The sequence below is a fragment of the Xenopus laevis genome, chromosome 8L, assembly GCF_017654675.1.
Source record: "Xenopus laevis strain J_2021 chromosome 8L, Xenopus_laevis_v10.1, whole genome shotgun sequence".
Lineage (NCBI taxonomy): Eukaryota > Metazoa > Chordata > Amphibia > Anura > Pipidae > Xenopus > Xenopus laevis.
Window position 1 is genome coordinate 37,105,276 of NC_054385.1, and position 20,456 is coordinate 37,125,731.

A 20,456-nucleotide genomic window follows, 5' to 3' on the forward strand; every position below is an offset into this window, starting at 1 on the left:
TCTTCTGTCTTTTATTTTGTGCATCGTATTTCTTGCAAAATGTAATATTGCATGCTAAGAAATGAACCACCCCTTTTAAAGAGACATGTCTTTTACTGCAAAAGTTTGCCCTGGAGGCTGGATAAGCAGTTTGACAAAAGTTGAAATATACAGCCTGTGGGTACTCTCTGGTTATTCTACTTTCATATGGGCTAGACATGAATACGCATGCTTTAGATCAGTGGTTTTCAGACCTTTTGCATCGAGGTTCACCCATTCAGTCATATCCTAGTGGATTAGGTGTTTCTTTTGGATGATAATGGTTATGGGTTCAAATCCCCTTTATTAACTAAACTTTTTTTCCTTAGCTATTTACTACAAAACATTTTATGATACAACAGGATACAAATAAAACACCAACAGCTGCACCGACAATGTATGCCATGATATTCCCAGGTATTAGCTGCAAAAAAAGTTCTCTCTCTCCTTTAATCATTTTACAAGAATCATTACTTAACTTGTATTTATGTAATTTCAGGCTGTGCTCTGTGTAAGATGGGTAAGGATGAGTACATCCCTGTAAGAGTCGCCCTGCACTGCCGTCCACTTGTGCCTAAAGAACATAATGAAGGATGTAAGACCTGCCTAACTTTTGTACTTGGGGAGCCACAGGTTAGCGTGTCTTTTCGTTTTTCACGTTCCACTTTACTATTCACAGGAGTTTTTTTTTTAAACACTCAACCTGTATATTGTATTTTTTTCAGGTGAAAGTAGGCACAGAAAAATCCTTCACCTATGATGATGTGTTTGATCCATAGACTGACCAAGAGGAGGTGTATAACTCAGCTTAGTTAAAGGTTAATTTAAAGGAATAGTTCAGGGTAAAATAATATCATGCAAAAGCAAAGACTGTGCTGAATAACGACTTTTTTAAATATAGTTATTAGTGCATAATATGTATGATTAAAAAGACAAAATATATGGTGTGTGGCTAAATGAAGAAACCACAGCTTCCTGCTTTAAATGGCTCTAACCTGCATCAAAGTGTTAGTAAATCTGCCCCAATGAGTGATAAACAGAATGATCAACTGGCAGATAGGTGGGTTTTGCTACCAAAAAAGGTTTTAACTTGTTGGAAGCATATCTTTCCACCACAGCTAATATGATACAGAGGCAACCCAGCCGGCCAGCTCGCCCTTCCTTCCTCCGTCACACAAGATGAAGTTGAAGTGATGTCACGCGTGAGTATGCGTACACAAATGCGTGCTCAGTGACGACATGTGTGTGTACACTCTTCTGGTCTAGGGGTAGGCAGAAGAGGTAGCTGCCCAGTGCCCCCCAATTGTTGCGCCCTAGGCAGCTGCCTCTTCTGCCTACCCCTAGTTCTGGCCCTGCTATGATACCAATTATTGTACTGAAAAACAGGAAAATGTCTTGATGCCAAAGTTTAGGGGCCCAATGATCTTGCTGTGGGGGATCAACTAGCAGTTAGACAGGTTTAATATTGACATAAAATGTTGAACTTGATGGACATGTGTCTTTATTCAGCAGTACTTACTAACGCTATGCTTTACAAGCACAAGAAAATGCAAATAATTCAAAAATTCAATAAAAAATAAAATAAATGAAGCCCAACTGAAAAGTTGCTGTCATTCTATAACTAAAAGTTAACTGCACAAAAGTACCCAAAAATTACCCCAGACTGGAGCAGTGGTCCAAGGTTGGAGGTTAGCAATTAGATTCAATGTAAGTGCCTAGCACTGTTAGCTTTGGTATATAATTATATTATCTGGAATATGAGTATGTTATAAATTGCTTTATTATCTCTTACTAACAGTGTTCAATTTGTAGTCCTTCTTAAAGAGTAGCGAAACGTATCATCTATGCAATGAATGAATGCAACGGAAAAAATTAAAATTAGACGTTTTTAAAAAAGTTAATATTACAAAACTATAAAAAATACATTGACTGATTTCAGTTTCTTTTTTTCCATTCAAAGTCACTCAAACCATGTACTGCCACATATATATATATATACAGGTATGGGACCTATTATCCAGAATGCTTATTATCTTTCCAGATAATGGATCTTTCTGTAATTTTACTTAAAAACTACTAGAAAGTCATGTAAACATTAAATATACCCAATAGAATGGTTTGACGTCCAGTAAGGGTTAATTATATCATCGTTTGGACCAAGTACAATGTACTGTTTATGACTATGAAGATTTTCAATGTACTGTTTAATTAGTATTATAGAATCATTTTTCAAAATTTGGATTGTTTGGATAAAATGGAGTTTATGGGAGACAGCCATCCCGCAAATTGGAGCTTTCTGGATAATGGGTTTCCAGATAAAGGATCCCATACCTGTATGATGATGCACTGAATCCAGGATTCGGTATTCAGCCAGGATTCAGCCTTTTTTCAGCAGGATTCAGATTTGACCAAATCCACGTGCCTGGTTGAACTGAATCCTTAAAATCAAGTGACATTTCATCACACAAACAAGAAAAAAAAAAAAAAGTTTGCATCTTTCACAAAGGATTTTGCATTTGGTGCATCCATAATATAACATGTATAAATACTGTATATATACAGTATTTAGTGATTAAATAATTCTAGCCTAGGCCATACTTCCTACATTTACCCTCAATTATATGCAGCTAGTATAGCCGCCTCTTCTACTATATAAATGATTTTATATATATATATATATATATATATATATATATATGGACTTATTTATGACTGCAGTGATATGTGCATAGTAAAATATTCCCACATAAAACTCACCATGTCGTGTTTATAGATCGTGCTTAGTGTGCTGAAGTGTTTCTTGCTTATTAGTAACCATAGTCCATTTTTTTTTAATAAAGGTACAGTTAGGGGGCAGATTTATCAAGGGCTGAATTAAAAATTTGAATTCGAATTTCGCGTTTTTTTATGGTCCAAACTGTCAAATTTGACTAGGGAGTTATTCAAATTCGATTCACGTTTTTAAAAAAATTTGAATTAGATTTTCAAGATGTACCATACTCTGGCCCTTTTAGAACTCAAATTCAACTATTTGCCACCTAAAACCTGATGAATTGCTGTTTAAGTCAATGGGAGACATTCTGAGATCAATTTGGAGTTGTTTGCGGTATTCCTGAGAATTCTGAGAAAAAACTCGAATCCAGTTTTTAAAATTCGATTCAAATTCAATTCAATTTTTCGGGTTGATTATGAGTTTAAAAAAATTTGATTTTTTTTTTTTAAAGTGGACCCGTCACCCAGACATAAAAATCTGTATAATAAAAGTCCTTTTTAAATTAAATATGAAATCCAATTTCTTTTTTTTATTAAAGCATTCATAGCTGTTGTAAACTCATTTAAAAAATATCAGCTGTCAATCAAATATTGCCTACCCCGCCTCTATGCCTAGGCATAGAGGCGGGGCAAACAATTACTTTCACTTTCCATTCAGCACTTCCTAGATGTCACTGCTCTCTCCATATTCCCCCAGCTCTTTTAACAATTTCATTGTGTAACCAGTGCATGGTGATGGGCATTGGGTCCCTGTCCCCTGGTGCACAAACAAGATTCTGAGATGATACAAGACTTGTCTTAATAACAGTGTCCACAAAATGGCTCCTTCCTGGTTGTTATAATTATGAGTTCCCAGACTGATGGAAACAATATTCAAATAATTTATACAGTGTAATTAAAGTTCATTTTGCTTGACTAACATGATAAAATAGGATTTGGAATAATTTTGTTTGGGTGACGGGTCCCCTTTAAATACATTTTGATTGGTCGAATTTAGAATTTATGGGAGTTTAGGGGAGTTTTTAAAAAACACACATGAATTCAAAATTCAACCTTCAGCCCCTAAGAGCCATCAATTTTCAATGAGTTATTCCCTAGTCTAGTTTAATTGATGCAATATGCTGCCATTGTAGCTCTCCTGCAATGTTATTCTATTTATATGGTCAATGATGATGTCATAATGCATGATGTTACTATGCCCCAGTGACGCCACTGCAGCAGAAAAGCCCAATCAAGATCTTACTGCAATGTCTATTCTATCTTCTCATTTTTTTAAATCAATTCAACTACCATACCCTAGTATTAAAGAAAAAGTACAGCCCTTTTCAATTATTACATACTCCAATAGTATCGCTACGGAGCGCCGTCCAAAGCAGTCACGGAGTCAGGCGTTTCAATATCAAAATGTTGGCTTTATTAAGCGCATTAAAAGTACAGTGGAGGGGGATTACAACTAACGCGTTTCGTGTCAGTAAACCTGACACTTCATCAGAGTAATTAGTGCATACATGTGTAGGTGCTTAAATAGTGACACCTATGCATATCATTAATAGATTAAAGGGAAAAAGAAGTGTTCTCACAACATAATATACAAATATTCAGAATTATACATATACATAAAATAAAACATATGAATATCTGTATCAAAATGACAGTCAAAGAAGTATCCTAGTGAAAATTTGTGTTGTATACATTATTACTTAATTCAATAGACTCATGTATATGAATAAAATATTAAATAAATAAATGATCAATGATCTGTGATTAATTTTATAAAAAGGGGGAATATCCTTTGGTGAGTAATTCATTAACCATAATAATTTGGTCTAAAAGTGTATTAGTAATAGAATGATGTGCTTTCATTAGTGAGCAAATGGGGGAGGGAATATATTTTCATTCATTTGTGTAATTTTGTGTTTCCAATCACGTTTAAAATTGCACATCCATATAACACCAAAAAACCTAATTAGGGTATCACTATAGTTATCATAAACTTTTTTAAAAGAAAGCATTTCCTTTATCTCTATTTATTACTTAGATTTATTACTTAAATTTCCACCCACTTGTTAGAACAGTATAATAGATAGGGAATTATTATTAGTGGCCAAATTTAGTATATCTTAAAATATCATTTACTAAAAACCTGTATTGGAAAGACTGACACTGCTGCATATAGGCATATGTAAATTATAAATAAATTATTCAAAATAATATAAAATTAATCAAAAATTATGTTATATTTGATGAAATAAATTCTATTAATATATCTTTAATTAATCGATGATATAAATTTAAAGTAAATTTTATTGGCTGACGAAATTCAGAATATAAAGCAGTCTATCCAATAAAGGTTTTTTTTTTCTTTGGTCGATACGATTATAGATATTAACAAATTTACTAGAGCCTTATCACTTAAGAGATTTTTCCATCCTAAAGATACAATCCAAAATGAAGTATCAATGAAACAAGAACCGAATTTCCTTACACAGGATATACTGGAAGCCATAGAACAATTTAATAAAGATGAGATACCAGATACAGTACCCATCCTAGAAAATCATGAGCAGGATAATATCAAAACAGTGGTCCATACTGATTTGAAGTCTAAATCAAACTTCAACCCTATGAACCATAGGGGTCCTTTCATTGAGAGATTCTATGACCTGGTAGTTCGTGACTTAAAAATGTTAGAAGAACAAAAGATAAAGGGAGAACCAAATCAAAATAAACAATTAAATAAAAACAATAATAATAAAAAAAATAAATACAATTTAACCAGACAGGAATACCAGGCGATAGAATCTCTCAAAGACAACCGAGACATAGTGGTCAGAAACTCAGATAAGGGTGGAGCCATAGTCATTCTCGATAGAGATTACTATGAGCAGGATATTACATTACAATTAACAGCTCAAACTAATTATACAAAGCTGGATAATGACCCTACGTCCTGTTTTCAAAATAAACTCAGGAGATTATTGGAATATGGTAAATTTGAAAATATTCTAAGTGAAAATGAGATTGAGTATATATGGCGTCAGTTTCCAAAAATACCCGTTTTTCATACCTTCCCCAAAGTTCACAAGAGCCTTGAACTACCTAAGGGACGTCCCATAATTGCTGGGATAGGGTCTCTAAACGAGGGGTTAAGCGAATATATAGATAAATTGATCCAACCAATGGTAATGCAACTGCCCTCTTTTCTACGAGATAGCGGGGATGCTATCAATAAATTATCAAATATTGAGTGGAAAGAAGGATATATGTGGGTGACGATGGATGTCACGGCCCTATATTCCTCCATCAGGCATAGTGATGGGATTTTTGCATTACAATATTGGTTGAGAGAAAAAGGTCTTTTTACAAATGAACAGAACGAGTTTATAATAGAAGCAGTCGAGTATCTATTGACACATAATTATTTTATGTTTAATAATGAATTTTATTTACAGCGATGTGGGACAGCAATGGGGGCGCGTTTTGCGCCCTCATATGCTAATCTATTTATGGGCTGGTTCGAAAAACATCATATTTTTAGTGAACAATCTATATATAAGACCAATATAAAAGGTTACTACCGCTTTATTGACGATCTAATAATCATTTGGGAAGGTACAGAATTAGAGTTGAAACAATTTATTGACTACTGTAACAATAATGACAAAAACATAAACTTTACTTATAAGTGTGATAAGAACACAATAGAATATTTAGATATACAATTTATCACTACAGGTACTCAAATAGATACTGATATATATAGAAAGTCTATTAGCAGAAACTCTTTGTTGAGACGTGAAAGCAATCACCCTGGGCCTCTCTTGGAAGGGATCCCAGTGGGCCAGTTCATACGTCTTAGACGAAACTGCTCCACATGGGCTTCCTTCCACGACAGGTCCATGGAGTTGTGGGATAGATTGACACTTAGGGGCTACAGCACAGAATGCATTAAAAAAGCCTATGAAACAGCAGTACTTAGTAACAGATCAGATCTCTTGATAAATAAACAAGGTGGACACAGAGATAGGAAGAACACGTTTGATAAGAATAGAATGAAATTTATCACTACATATAGTATGGAAGCGAGGAAAATTCAGAACATAATTTTAAAACATTGGGGCATTTTAAAATCAGACCCTATCTTAACATCACTTGTTTTAAAAAAACCTCAATTTATTTATAGAAGGGCAAACAATCTACGAGACATGGTGTCCCCGAGCATGCTACCAAATAAAAAGGATAAGACAAACTGGCTGAATGTGGTTGGAACATACAGATGTGGTGCGAACATCTGTAAGTGTTGCAGATTTATAAATGTGTCAAAGGAATTTCATAGTAGTATAACAAAGAAAACATATAATTGTCGAACATATGCAAACTGCAGGACATCAAATGTTATATATTTAGTAACATGTCGCTGCGGTAAACAATATGTCGGCAAGACCAAGAGATGGTTTAAGGACAGGGTACTTGAACATCTAGCATGTATAAACAGGTCAGATGTAACCTCAGCAGTAGCAGAACACGTAATACAAGAACATGAAGCTAATGAATACTTTGTATCTTTCCAGGTAGTTGAAGCAGTTAAACTGGGGAAGAGAAAAGGTGATATAGATACATTGTTGTCTAAGAAGGAAGTCAAATGGATGACCCTATTGGATACAGTTACACCATATGGGCTGAACAGAGAGTGTGAGATAAAAGCCTTTATTGGATAGACTGCTTTATATTCTGAATTTCGTCAGCCAATAAAATTTACTTTAAATTTATATCATCGATTAATTAAAGATATATTAATAGAATTTATTTCATCAAATATAACATAATTTTTGATTAATTTTATATTATTTTGAATAATTTATTTATAATTTACATATGCCTATATGCAGCAGTGTCAGTCTTTCCAATACAGGTTTTTAGTAAATGATATTTTAAGATATACTAAATTTGGCCACTAATAATAATTCCCTATCTATTATACTGTTCTAACAAGTGGGTGGAAATTTAAGTAATAAATCTAAGTAATAAATAGAGATAAAGGAAATGCTTTCTTTTAAAAAAGTTTATGATAACTATAGTGATACCCTAATTAGGTTTTTTGGTGTTATATGGATGTGCAATTTTAAACGTGATTGGAAACACAAAATTACACAAATGAATGAAAATATATTCCCTCCCCCATTTGCTCACTAATGAAAGCACATCATTCTATTACTAATACACTTTTAGACCAAATTATTATGGTTAATGAATTACTCACCAAAGGATATTCCCCCTTTTTTATAAAATTAATCACAGATCATTGATCATTTATTTATTTAATATTTTATTCATATACATGAGTCTATTGAATTAAGTAATAATGTATACAACACAAATTTTCACTAGGATACTTCTTTGACTGTCATTTTGATACAGATATTCATATGTTTTATTTTATGTATATGTATAATTCTGAATATTTGTATATTATGTTGTGAGAACACTTCTTTTTCCCTTTAATCTATTAATGATATGCATAGGTGTCACTATTTAAGCACCTACACATGTATGCACTAATTACTCTGATGAAGTGTCAGGTTTACTGACACGAAACGCGTTAGTTGTAATCCCCCTCCACTGTACTTTTAATGCGCTTAATAAAGCCAACATTTTGATATTGAAACGCCTGACTCCGTGACTGCTTTGGACGGCGCTCCGTAGCGATACTATTGGAGTATGTGTTAAGCCGGCTAGAAGGAGCCAGATGTATCGCGAGAGCTGTGACTCAGCAGGAGCCGGCGTACCACGGGTGAGCTCCGCCATTAACCGCATCGTTTCTGTGTTTGTTGCCTTTTCAATTATTCTCCAGTATTTTATCATGGTACAATATGCTGCCATTGTAGCTCTCCTGCAATGTTATTGTATTGATATGGTCAATGATGATGATGTCATAATGCATGATGTCACAATGCCCCAGTGACACCGCTGCAGCAGAAAAGCACAATCGAGATCTTACTGCAATGTCTATTTGATTTTCTTATTTTTTATAATCAATTCAACTACCATACCCTAGTATTAAAAAAACATAGTAAAAGTTAACCCTTTTCAATTATTCTCCAGTATTTTATTATGTATGAAGTATCGTAACATTTCTGCAGAAGTACGATACCACCATCTAAACAGACGATGATGTCATAATGCAAGGATCATGTGACATCGCACCTGTGAAGTCTCTTGTACCACGACAGCTGCAAAACACAATCAGAATCAGAGATCTTGCCTACGGTGAAGATGTCGTTTCTGAAAATCTTTTTCTTATTTTTAATTTCTATTTCAAATATTAGAGCTTATCTATTGCCAACTGAATTCATTGACAGTAAGTAATACTTTAATGCATTAGAATCTATCCCAGGCTGTTATTATGTTTTTGATCTTTAGTTATTATTAATATTATGTTTTTTTAGCCAACTTTTTGTTGACTTAGAACATCTAGTAGATAAATCATGCTCAATTCATAATGAGTTGCTGGTTGGCATATGAAAAATATGTTGCCATTGTAGCTCTTTGGTACATATCACAAAAAAAATGCAACAGAATCGTTATTATTCCTTTAATAATAACTTGCTTACTAGCCGGCATCCCTCTTTTATTTAATACATTTATCACCGCTCAATACATGCTCTTTGCATAATGGTAGAAAATGTTATTCTAAGCAACTTTCAAATATACATTAACTCAAGTTTTTTGTGAAAATGTATATACAGGTATAGGATCCCTTATCCGGAAACCCGATACCCAGATAGACTCCATTTTATCCAAATAATCCAAATTTTTAAAAATGATTTCCTTTCTCTCTGTAATAATAAAACAGTTGCTTGTACTTGATCCCAAATACAATATAATTAATCCTTATTGGAAGCAAAACCAGCCTATTGGGTTTATTTAATGTTTAAGTGAATTTCTAGTAGACTTATGGCATGAAGACCCAAATGACAGAAAGATCCGTTATCCAGAAAACCCCAGGTCCAGAGCATTCTGGATAACAGGTCCCATACCTTTTATTATAATACATTTTTTGTACTGTTGAGGTGAAGCCCCACTTTAAATAACTACTATTTATTCATTGCTAAAATAGTAAATTGCAAAAATGCTTCCAGGACCACTCTGAGCATCTTTACACTTTTTTTTGGGGGGCTTAGATCCGCTTATTTGCCCTGATATGTTTCTAATGCCCCAAATATCTGACCTATCCCCTGGATATATCTATATATCTAGCTACAGATATATAGATAGTCTCTTTTGCTACTAACCCATAACCACTGTTGCTTCTGTTTTGCAGATATAAATAGTAGCCCGATGAGCAGGGCGAAATTTTTTGTGTGGTGTTACGCAATAATTGGCATCTGTTGCTTCCTGATAGCGGCATTTGTGTTTCAACTGTAAGTACCGAAACCTCTCAATCTGACAGTTCTTAGGTATGAGACATAGAAAGACATCATTACTTGTAAGAGTCCAGCATTATTATATCAATCTTAGAACACTTATAAAACCTGTAAAATGTATTCGAATTACTTTCTCTCGTCAATCAGTTGGGGCTGCTTTCTCGGCAAACCTGGATGATTCTGAAACCAAATTTTCATTTTTTTTCATATTAAGGTTAAAAATTGGAACATCTGGCATCTTTCTACTTGTTTTCCCATTAAAACCCTATAGTATATTGCCCCTTGGTTTGGGAACAGGACCATATTTTAATTTCAGCCCAATAAGCCTCTAGTTATGCCCCCGATGGGCCATTAAGTAGAGCGTGAACTATATCAACTTTTGGATAAATATAGATTGCCTGACTTCAACATATCCGTTCATGTATGTAGCAATTATGGGTGAATTTATTATAATAACCCATCGGTTTCACTTTTTTCCCAATGCCAGGATGTTTTCATTGAATGGATGCTACTATATATACAAGTGTTGCTACTTCTGCTGGAGGAGAAGGAATATTCCTGATGACGATGACCTGCAGGAAGTGATAGCACAAGGTAACATTACCCTACTGTTTTCTCTGCATAATCTAAAAAAATCAACTCTTAGCTTTACTTTATACCATTGGTGGTGAATTTAAGATAAATGGCTCCTGATGGAACTGATCATAGTATATGTGTGTATGGAGGGTACATTAGATTTTAATTCTGGCACTATACAAATAAATGGTATTAAATAGCAATATTCGTAATTCATAACATAATTGTAGGGTGGGAACATACCAGAACAAATGAAGAATTACAGCTTCTTTGGGGCAATATGTACTAATTGTGGGAATATGGGTTTATGCCTCTGCTGGGCTAAAATACAATTAAGTGGTGTGTTAATTCACCATACAGGGGTGCTGATATACCAAAGTACAGAATACTGATGATCTAAAGGGAAATTGCGTACTGACAGTCGTAAAATATAGTATATATCCCCTTACTGCATTCACTTTTACATTTTGAGGTGCTTTTCTAGAGCCTTATTGTATTGTATGTTTATTTTTTTGCAGGAGAAAAATATGACGTTGTCTATAAATATAAAGAGGGATGCAAGTGCACATTACAATCTGATTTGAATAAGAAAGTCGACCAATTGAGAGTAAAATTGGCACGGCATAATGCTCAACAGGAAATAGTGGCGGCCAATCTGGATAAATTTGAGTAAGTTACCATATTATTTAAGAAAGTCCCTCTAGCCTGGGATCTTTTGGTCCATTCTGTTAATTGATTCCATTATCACCCTAGCCGAGCACATGGGATGTACAGAACTTATTTGGACATTCCCTTATTGCACATGCACCCCCTCCCCCTGGAACAAGATATCAGCAGTGCACAAAATTACCCTAAAAGTGCTCCAACTATTGACATTAGAGATTAGTCTCTGCAAATTATCACCGACAACATTGATGTAACATTCCTTCTCCTTTTAAATTACTTGTGTTAAACCCTTATTTCAAGAAAATCATCCTTTACCAGTAAATTAGACCCGAAGTGTCAATATGTCATGATGCTATTATGTTGTAGCACCTTAGTATTAGAAATTCTCATAGCACCTCCACTACAAAGGATGGACCTAACAAACATTTTTGGAATGATCTCTACAGTGGTATAACTATAGAGGAAACAGACCCTGCAGTCTGGGGGGCCCTGGGAACAAGGGGTACGCTTCATTTATAGTTCTAAAAATAGCCTCCCCAGCCACTCTCCTGCTCCAGGGAGGGAGAACACAGGAAAGGCAAGATAAAGGGCAGGAAAATCTTTGGAGGAGCCGTAGCACAGCCATCTCTACCCCCCTAGTTATGTCACTGCCTCTCTTTTAACTTTGGTATATAATTGTTTTAGAAATAGCTTTGTTATATGATACTAACAATGATCCCTTTACAGGCCTCAGCAATTGTCAGGTAGATAATTGCTGAGCGATTTCCATGCACTGGAGGAAGAATGAGCCATGTGAAAACCAATGGATATGAACAGAATATGAACGTTTAAACTGATGAGTTTCACTATGAATCTATTGACGCAACAAAGAAATCAGTATTTGAAGCTGACCATTACTGTTACAAAGTGATATATCAGCGAAGAGAAGGAGGTGCAAGTGCCTTTAAAGGGCATGTAAAGGCAAAAATATATAATCCCATTTTTACTTTCTTTAATGAAAAAAGAAATCTATCTCCAATATACTTTAATTAAAAAATGTGTACCATTTTTATAAGAAACCTGATTGTATTCAGTGAAATTCTCCCTTCATTAACTGCAGTGGATAGGAATTGTCAGACGGTCCCTAACTGCTGAGCAGGGAAACAATCATACTTATGAACAGCAGGGGGAGCCCCCACCTAACTTCCCAGCCATGCAGAACTCAAGCAGCTTTGTTTATGACGATCCCTAAGCAGCCCAGACCACAATGAGCATGTGCACAGTCTTAGTCTTGCAAAGATGTTTAACAAAGTTGCAAGATGGTGACTCCCTGTAGCCAACTTTGAAAGCATAAAATATTTGTTTGATTAGGCTTGTGGTGTAGTAAATTCATGTTTATGTTTAGTATACAAAATACAGCATTTCTAGCCTTATTTTATTTTAGACTTTACATGCCCTTTAACAACTGCGATGATTTCTCCATTGAATAAGTTATTACTCGAGACAATGAAGATTTCTTTTTACATTTTTTTTATGAGAACTGCTTATTTTTCTGTTTAATGTCCTTTAATGTTACAATTCGAATAAACATTTAATATTAGACTGATGTCTGTTCATTTTTATTCTACATCCAAACCGAAGGAGATAGACTCTAGTGCTACTTGCTCGAATTTTCGCTCTGGCAAATGGACGTAACTACGCAAATTCACTAATATGCGGATTTTAATGGATGTTACCTCTTGTTCCAGACTTGCTTTCGCCACCTCAAACTGGGCGAAGTGCAATAGAGTAGATAGGACCCAAAAAATGCTGGCGACTTTTCAGTTTTTCAGGGTGATAGGCTGCAAAAGATCTTTGATTTTTTTAGGGTACCCGGCTTGCCCCCTACATTTCCTAACATATGGCACATAAACTATACACTGGGCTCATGTGTAGGGCAATATAACAACTCTTTTTTCTTTTATTAAGGTTCCCTGGGCTTGTAGTGTAGCGTGTAGTGTAGCCAACAGTAGCGCAAATTCGATTTGCTTGCAAAATGAAATATATTGAAACTTCGCCATCGGTCGGCGCCCTGGACGCAACTTCGCATTTTAGTGAATTAGCGTGTGGCACTGTGTAATACACAATATCTAGGTTCCCTTGTAATATTAGATTTGCACTCTTATAATGGGCCAGATTTAATCCAGTGAGAAAAAGGTTTATCCTGTGAAAACTGATGAACGAGATTCAATTAGAGATGCAATGAAAGTCATAATAATTGATCTCACTGTTTAGTACCTGAAAATTCTGTGGAATAAAACGGGAAGTGAATTAAGAGAAAAGTTTTTTCTCCTCAAATTGAATCTCATTTTTTAATTGAACTAAATTTAATCTGACCTTGTCTCCAATATCACTAACATATGTAGAGATTATAAACATAGATATAGGCCATTTTTTATGTGCAATGGTGGGCAGAAGCACAATACCACCAAGAAGTACTAACCACCAAGCTGGAATTCTGGGGGGAAAAAATCTAAAATCATACGTTAATGTCAGCTCGGCAGTGGGTGCACCCAAAATTCACTAAGGGGCAAATTCACTAAAGTGCGAAGCGGCTAACGCTAGCGCAAATTCGCCAGCGTGAACTCATTTCGCTACTTTGCCGATTTACTAACAGGCGCTGGCGTAAATTCGCTAGAGAAGCGGACCTACTCTAGCGCTACTTCGCAGCTTTACACCAGAGGAAGTTGCGCTATGGCGAATGGGACGTAGCTACGCTAATTCAATAACTTGCGCATTTTACTGAACATTACCTCTTGCGCCAGACTTGCCTTCGCCACCTGAGACCACCAGGCGAAGTGCAATAAAGTAGATAGGGATTGCTTCATAAAAAGTTGACTCCAAAAACGCTGCCGTCTTTTCCTTTTTTAAGGGTGATAGGCTAAAAAAGATTGTATATTTTTTGGGGGGGGGGCAAATGGACGTAACTACGCAAATTCACTAAGCTGCGGATTTTAATGACTGTTACCTCTTGTTCCAGACTTGCCTACGCCACCTCAAACTGGGCGAAGTGCAATAGAGTAGATAGGACCCAAAAAATGCTGCCGACCTTTTAGTTTTTCAGAGTGATAGGCTGCAAAAGATCTTTAATTTTTTTAGGGTACCCGGCTTCCCCCCTACATTTCCTAACATATGGCACCTAAACTATACAGTGGGCACATGTATAGGGCAATATAACAACTCTATTTTATTTTATGAAGCTTTCCCAGCTTGTGTAGTGTAATGTATTTGCTGCTACATATATTTCCATTGTACTTTAACTTGGCGCCGTATGCAAATTAGGCATTGCTAGCGTAACTTTGCTTTGCTTGACGAATTAACGCTAGCGCAGCTTCGCTACCTTTCGCCTCCCTGAGCGCAACTTTGCATTTTAGTGAATTTGCGTAGCGCTGGCAAAACTACGCCTGGCGAAGTGCGGCGGATCTTAGTGAATTTGCCCCTAAGATGGGTTGTCCATATACTTTTGGCTATGCAGTTTAGATAGATGAATAACCATATGATTATGCTGTTTGATTTAAGCTACCAGAGTAATTACTTTTCGGCAAGTCTGCATTCAGTTGTCTAGAGCTTTGAAGTAATTTTTGGTTCAACTAAATAAGGAAAGGAAAGGAAATTGCATTTTGCGTTTTTTCATATTAAAAAGTAAAAAAACCTAGACACTAGTTTTTTTATTCTGTGATCACTACCATATTTAAAGGGGTTGTTCACCTTTGAGTTAACTTTTACCTTAATGTAGAGAGTGATATTATGTTATCGTTTTTGAGTTATTTCACTTTAAATTTAGCTTACCCCAGCAACAATTTGAATAAGAGACTGGAATAAGAATAGGAGAGGGCCTGTGTGGAAGGATGAGTAATAAAATGTAGCAATAACAATAAATATGTAGCCTTACAGAGCATTTGTGTTTTAGATGGTGTCAGTGACCCCCTTTAAAAGCTGGAAAGCGTCAGAAGAAAAAGGCAAATCATTTAGAAACTTTAAACAATAAATAATAAAGACCAATTTAAAAGTTTCTTAGATTTGGCCATTCTATAACATACTAAAGTAAAATTCTAATGGTTCATTGTGGACATGTTTACTGAAGGGAAAAAAGTGACCACAAACAAAATTTTCATTGTTCAATTCATTTTCAATAAGGTTACTGTTTTATTAAACTTGAATTGTTGAGAGACTTTTCATTGATTTCTCTGGAAACTCAACAGTAGTGATGGGAGAATTTCTGCGTTTTGCCGACGGCTTATAAATTTGTGAAATAGCTGCGAAAATTCGCAGACGAATTTTCACCGGCGGCAAAATATATTTGATGCCGCCGACAATACCGACATCGGCGACAATTCTAGGTCGACCATTTACATTAATGGGCATCGGAATTGTCGCCGTGTCAAATATATTTTGCTTCAAACTTTGTGAACTTTTTGTCGAAGTGAAACGGAAAAGAAATTCGCCCCCATCTCTACTCAACAGCATTATTTGTAGGGATGCACCGAATCCACTATTTGGGATTCGGCCGAATCCCCGAATCCTTTGTGAAAGATTTGGCCGAATACCGAACCGAATCCTAATTTGCATATGCAAATTAGAGGCTGTAAAGGAAAAATTGGGGAAACATTTTTTTACTTCCTTGTTTTCTGGCATAAAGTCACATGAGTTCCCTTCTTGCCCCTAATTTACATATGCAAATTAGGATTCGGTTTGGCCAAGCACAAGGATTCGGCTGAATATGAATCCTGCTGAAAAATACCGAATCCGGGCCGAATCCCGAACCGAATCCTGGATTCGGTGCATCCCTAATTATTTGATTATAATCTGTGAGAAATGACCTTTCCGTAATTCAGAGCTTTCTGGATAATGAGTTTCCGGATAACAGATCCTATACCTGTACTTGTGTTTAACTGTTGTACATAGAGGGTGATTACAGCCAACTGATCACTTACATATTTTCCTGTCAAAAACTGATTTTCCAGTAGCTCTCCTGTTGCATCTCCCAGTCTGTTGAATTGGTCGCTTAGCAACCGTACTACATCACTGAGCAAATAAACACCCACCCACTTAATCAAATGTACTATAATATATAAGGTATCTCTCTGTGATATCTTCACTGCTTTTGTTCCCCTTTATTCGTTTCCTAAATGGCAGCACACAAAAAAAAAACCCACACATATATATATATATATATATATAGGCAGGTCGAACGGAGCAGAGTGTAACTATACAAAAGTATAGTGAGCCTGACTGTGGGGACTGCAGTAAAAAACCCACCCTTTAATGTCTCCAAAAACAGAGCAGCTAATATATATTAATAACAACTATATGCTCTCAAATATAGAAATCCTTCTGTTGGTACCCCACCCCTTATAAACAAATGATTTTCGTTCTGTTCTGAACACGGATGGAAGAGGTGCAAACTATGCTCTCTCATAGCTACGTTATGTAGACCAGCCTCAATATTCTCTTTAAGCTGGCAACACTAAAGGGCCCATTTACAAACAACTGAAATTCGATTTTTTTTCCACATATCTCTAATAATTTGTTGTTTACCCATTTTATGAAACAGCTTTTTTTCCCACTGGGAATTATCCGGACCTGCTGGTCCTCTATAAATTCCCCTGTTCCTGCTGCCAGAACCCACTGGCAGTGGCCCAATTTCAGCCGGACCAACGAAACCCGGACATGATGTCACTGGTGGGATAGAAATGACTGGAGCTCACATCAGCTATCTGACATGACTTATCCTTCATAAAGCTATGCTGATTGCTGTTCATTATGCCATTCACTAGGACAAAATTTTGATGTCAAGCTAAATTCAAATTTCGAGTTATTTTTGTTCACTTCAACTAGGGAATAGTTCAAATTCAATTTGAATTTGCAAAAAAATTAGAAAATTCGAATATCGAAATTTATCATGTACTGTCTGTTTAAAAATTCAACTTTGACCATTTGCCATCTAAAACCTGCCGAATTACTGTTTTAGCCTATGGGGGACCTCCTAGAACTCATTTGGAGTCAATTAGATCGAATGCACTATTCCTTCGATTTGAACGATTTGAATACGGACCTATTCGATCGAAAATGGACTTATCTGACCCAAAAAAAACTTTGACTTAATTTCGGTTGGTCTTTTTTCATTCGAATTTCGAAGTTTTTTCAATTCGAAATTCGACCCTTGATAAATATGCCCCTTGGTCTTTGCACTTCGCTGTTGTAAAAGACCATTTAAGAGCATCTGATTTTTTTTTTAAATGTTTACATTTTAATTGGATATTTTTCAGCAGAATGGGTTTGCTAATGCCTGGCTGCAATAATGAACAAAACAAGAATACTGTAACAAAGTTTTTAATGAAGGTATTTAAAGCACCTTGGTAATGGAGATATCCAGAGAAGGAGAAATTGGTTTCCTGGAGTTTAAAGGCAGCACACCATGACAGGAAGATAATCTACTCAGCAAACAAAAGCACCAAAAACACCATTTGTATCTAAGTCATTAAGTGATAATGCCTCTAACTGCAACTGAATGTGGTGTCAGCTCCACTGTTTACGCACTATGCATTGCACTGTGAATCAGGCACCAATGAGTTAAAAGAAGTAAACTGGGCAACTATAGAAAAAAGTCTATGCCTTTAGGGCTTTTTCCTTATCCATTTACCTGCAATTTGACTTTTTTTCACCAGTTAGACCATTTGACTATTCATGTATCAGTGACTTCCCGCACTTCCTATTGTATTTCTAATTACAAGGGAAAGTGGAGCTGATTATCACAAATCCCCCTGCTGTGCACAGTAGCTGGTCAAGTAGTGTTCCTTTTTGTAAGAGAGAATAAAGCAATCACAGGAGAAAGTTATCTCACACCAGCCATTATAATCTATGCTTTGGAGCTGCCAGGGATACATCAGTCACAAAACAGTTTCCATCACAAAGTACAGAAAAGCTTTGAAAAAGACAGCTGGTTTCAGCAAAGAACAGCAGATATCCACTTATGTGCTGCTGTTCTACTGCTACAAAACAACCCCTTGATTAATGTATAGAGAGGAATCCATTAAGGTGTTTGTGAAGATTCGCATTCATCCACGTCATGGTATATCTGTAGAAATAAATCAAATCAACTGCACTTGTTGTGTTTTTGTCCTGAAGACGTTTCTCCATTCACAATCGAGAAAGCCAGTTGGATGACTGGTGAAACGTCTTCGAGAAAAACAGTTGATTTGACTTATTTCTACAGATAATCCATTAAAGTGTTTTGACTGGATTACGTGGAGGCCTATTTATAAAAAGTCGGATTTTAGTGGTTTTTAAAACCACAACTAAACTAACAATGAATTTATTAAAAGATCACAATATAATATGTATGAACAAAAAATAATGCTGAATGATGCGCTAAAAAATACGCATGCCTCTAAAATCTAACTTTTCATACAATGCTTAGTGAAAAAAAATCTGAAAACCTCTAGCCCAAATTGATTTAAAACGGTCCAATAGGATCAGCGCAGCTTCCCACTGAATTCTATTTTTACATATGGGATGGTACATACAGCAGCACTTCTTGCCCAGAAAATGCTTGTTTTAGAAATCAGAATTATAGCTGCCGATTCAGTTTGCCATTTCAGAGAAAAGTAAAACTTTAAGCAGATAACTACTATATTCTGTTATATTCAATTCTATTTTCAATAAAATGTTGTTTTATTCTGTTAATAATCACACAATTCAGCCAGAATAGAAAATAGCAGAGCAAATGTTATCTCAGCTTTCTATTTCATATTTACTGCCTAGTAGCAAGAAAAAAAACAAAAACAAAAAAAACAATAATTTTGTATTGTGTTTATTCAGAGGATAATGCCACCCTATCTTACTGCACTGGTAAGTCTAATATTTAATGTAGTGATTTGAAAACTGATAAAAGTTCCAAGACATCATATTCCTGATTAAAGCTGGCCATACAGGTACTGATTTTACCAAAACAAGTTTCATATCATTTTCAGTATTTGTATGTTGGGTGGCTGGTCCGGTCCCATGTCTTTGTCCCATGGGTATTGGTCAGTTTGTTGATTGGGCAGGTTTGAAAATGATGTTCAGGTCGGCATGTTAGTACAGATATTTTGAATCCTACATAGCAATATTATATAATCATATTTTGCTCTGTATGGTACCCTGCCTGCCAACCAGACAATATTTCCCAATATTTTAACATGTATCGCTATATCCATTAAGTAGGTTTTAAATGACAGATGTTTCTTTTAAGCAATAACATCCATTCCCTTCTAAACTAAGCTTATAAATGACATCCCAGAGCTAATAGCCTAAAATTAATGTCATCTCCAGTCATGCGTATTCCCCCCTTCCCCCCGCAGCTCCCCACACACTCATTAGGAAGAGCAATATATGATGATATTCTGCTGTCATAAATCAGCAGACAATGTGCAACAGGACCTCCCTTGACAGCCGTGAACATCATTATATCCCTGGCACATTGATTAACACCAGGAGCAAAGGAGATGTTCTTTTCCAGGTTATGGAGGGGCTTCTACAGGCCACATACTTTGGTAAACCTTTGCACTGTGGGCATCAAACTGTTCTATAGAGCCCTGGCATTCATATTTAGTATGTTTTATCTTGGAACTTAGTAATATGTGGGAGAAAAGATGCTCCAAATTGGAAGCTTTGAGGTGATTTTTAAAAATGTCATAAAAACACTACATTTAGGAAAACATTGTGGTTTGGCAGTTTAAAGCAAGAGATTTATCATTTTGGATTTGAAGGGGGGAAACATGTACTTTCCAAAACGACATGGTTTTCTGGTTTTGTTCCCACTTTAAATGTGTTGATTTTGTAGTAGTTGAAATGGTTCATATGCATTGTTTCAATTTTGGGACATTATACTGTTCAGTAGACCCCCTGGTATTTCTATTTGGCATAATTAATGTTGGTGCCTAATGACCTGTGGGAGATACAAAGCTGTAAAAAGCAACTTTGAAAAATTTTCAGACATTT

General features: G+C 35.7%; 1 long non-coding RNA gene across 1 annotated transcript; it reads left to right on the plus strand.

Annotated features, from left to right (window-relative positions):
- Window positions 1-10,707: 10,707 nt before the first annotated feature.
- On the plus strand, window positions 10,708-12,427 carry LOC121397368. Its single transcript, XR_005963622.1, has 3 exons — window positions 10,708-10,808; window positions 11,309-11,459; window positions 12,183-12,427. It is a non-coding gene; the product is annotated as an uncharacterized LOC121397368 (long non-coding RNA).
- Window positions 12,428-20,456: the final 8,029 nt, after the last annotated feature.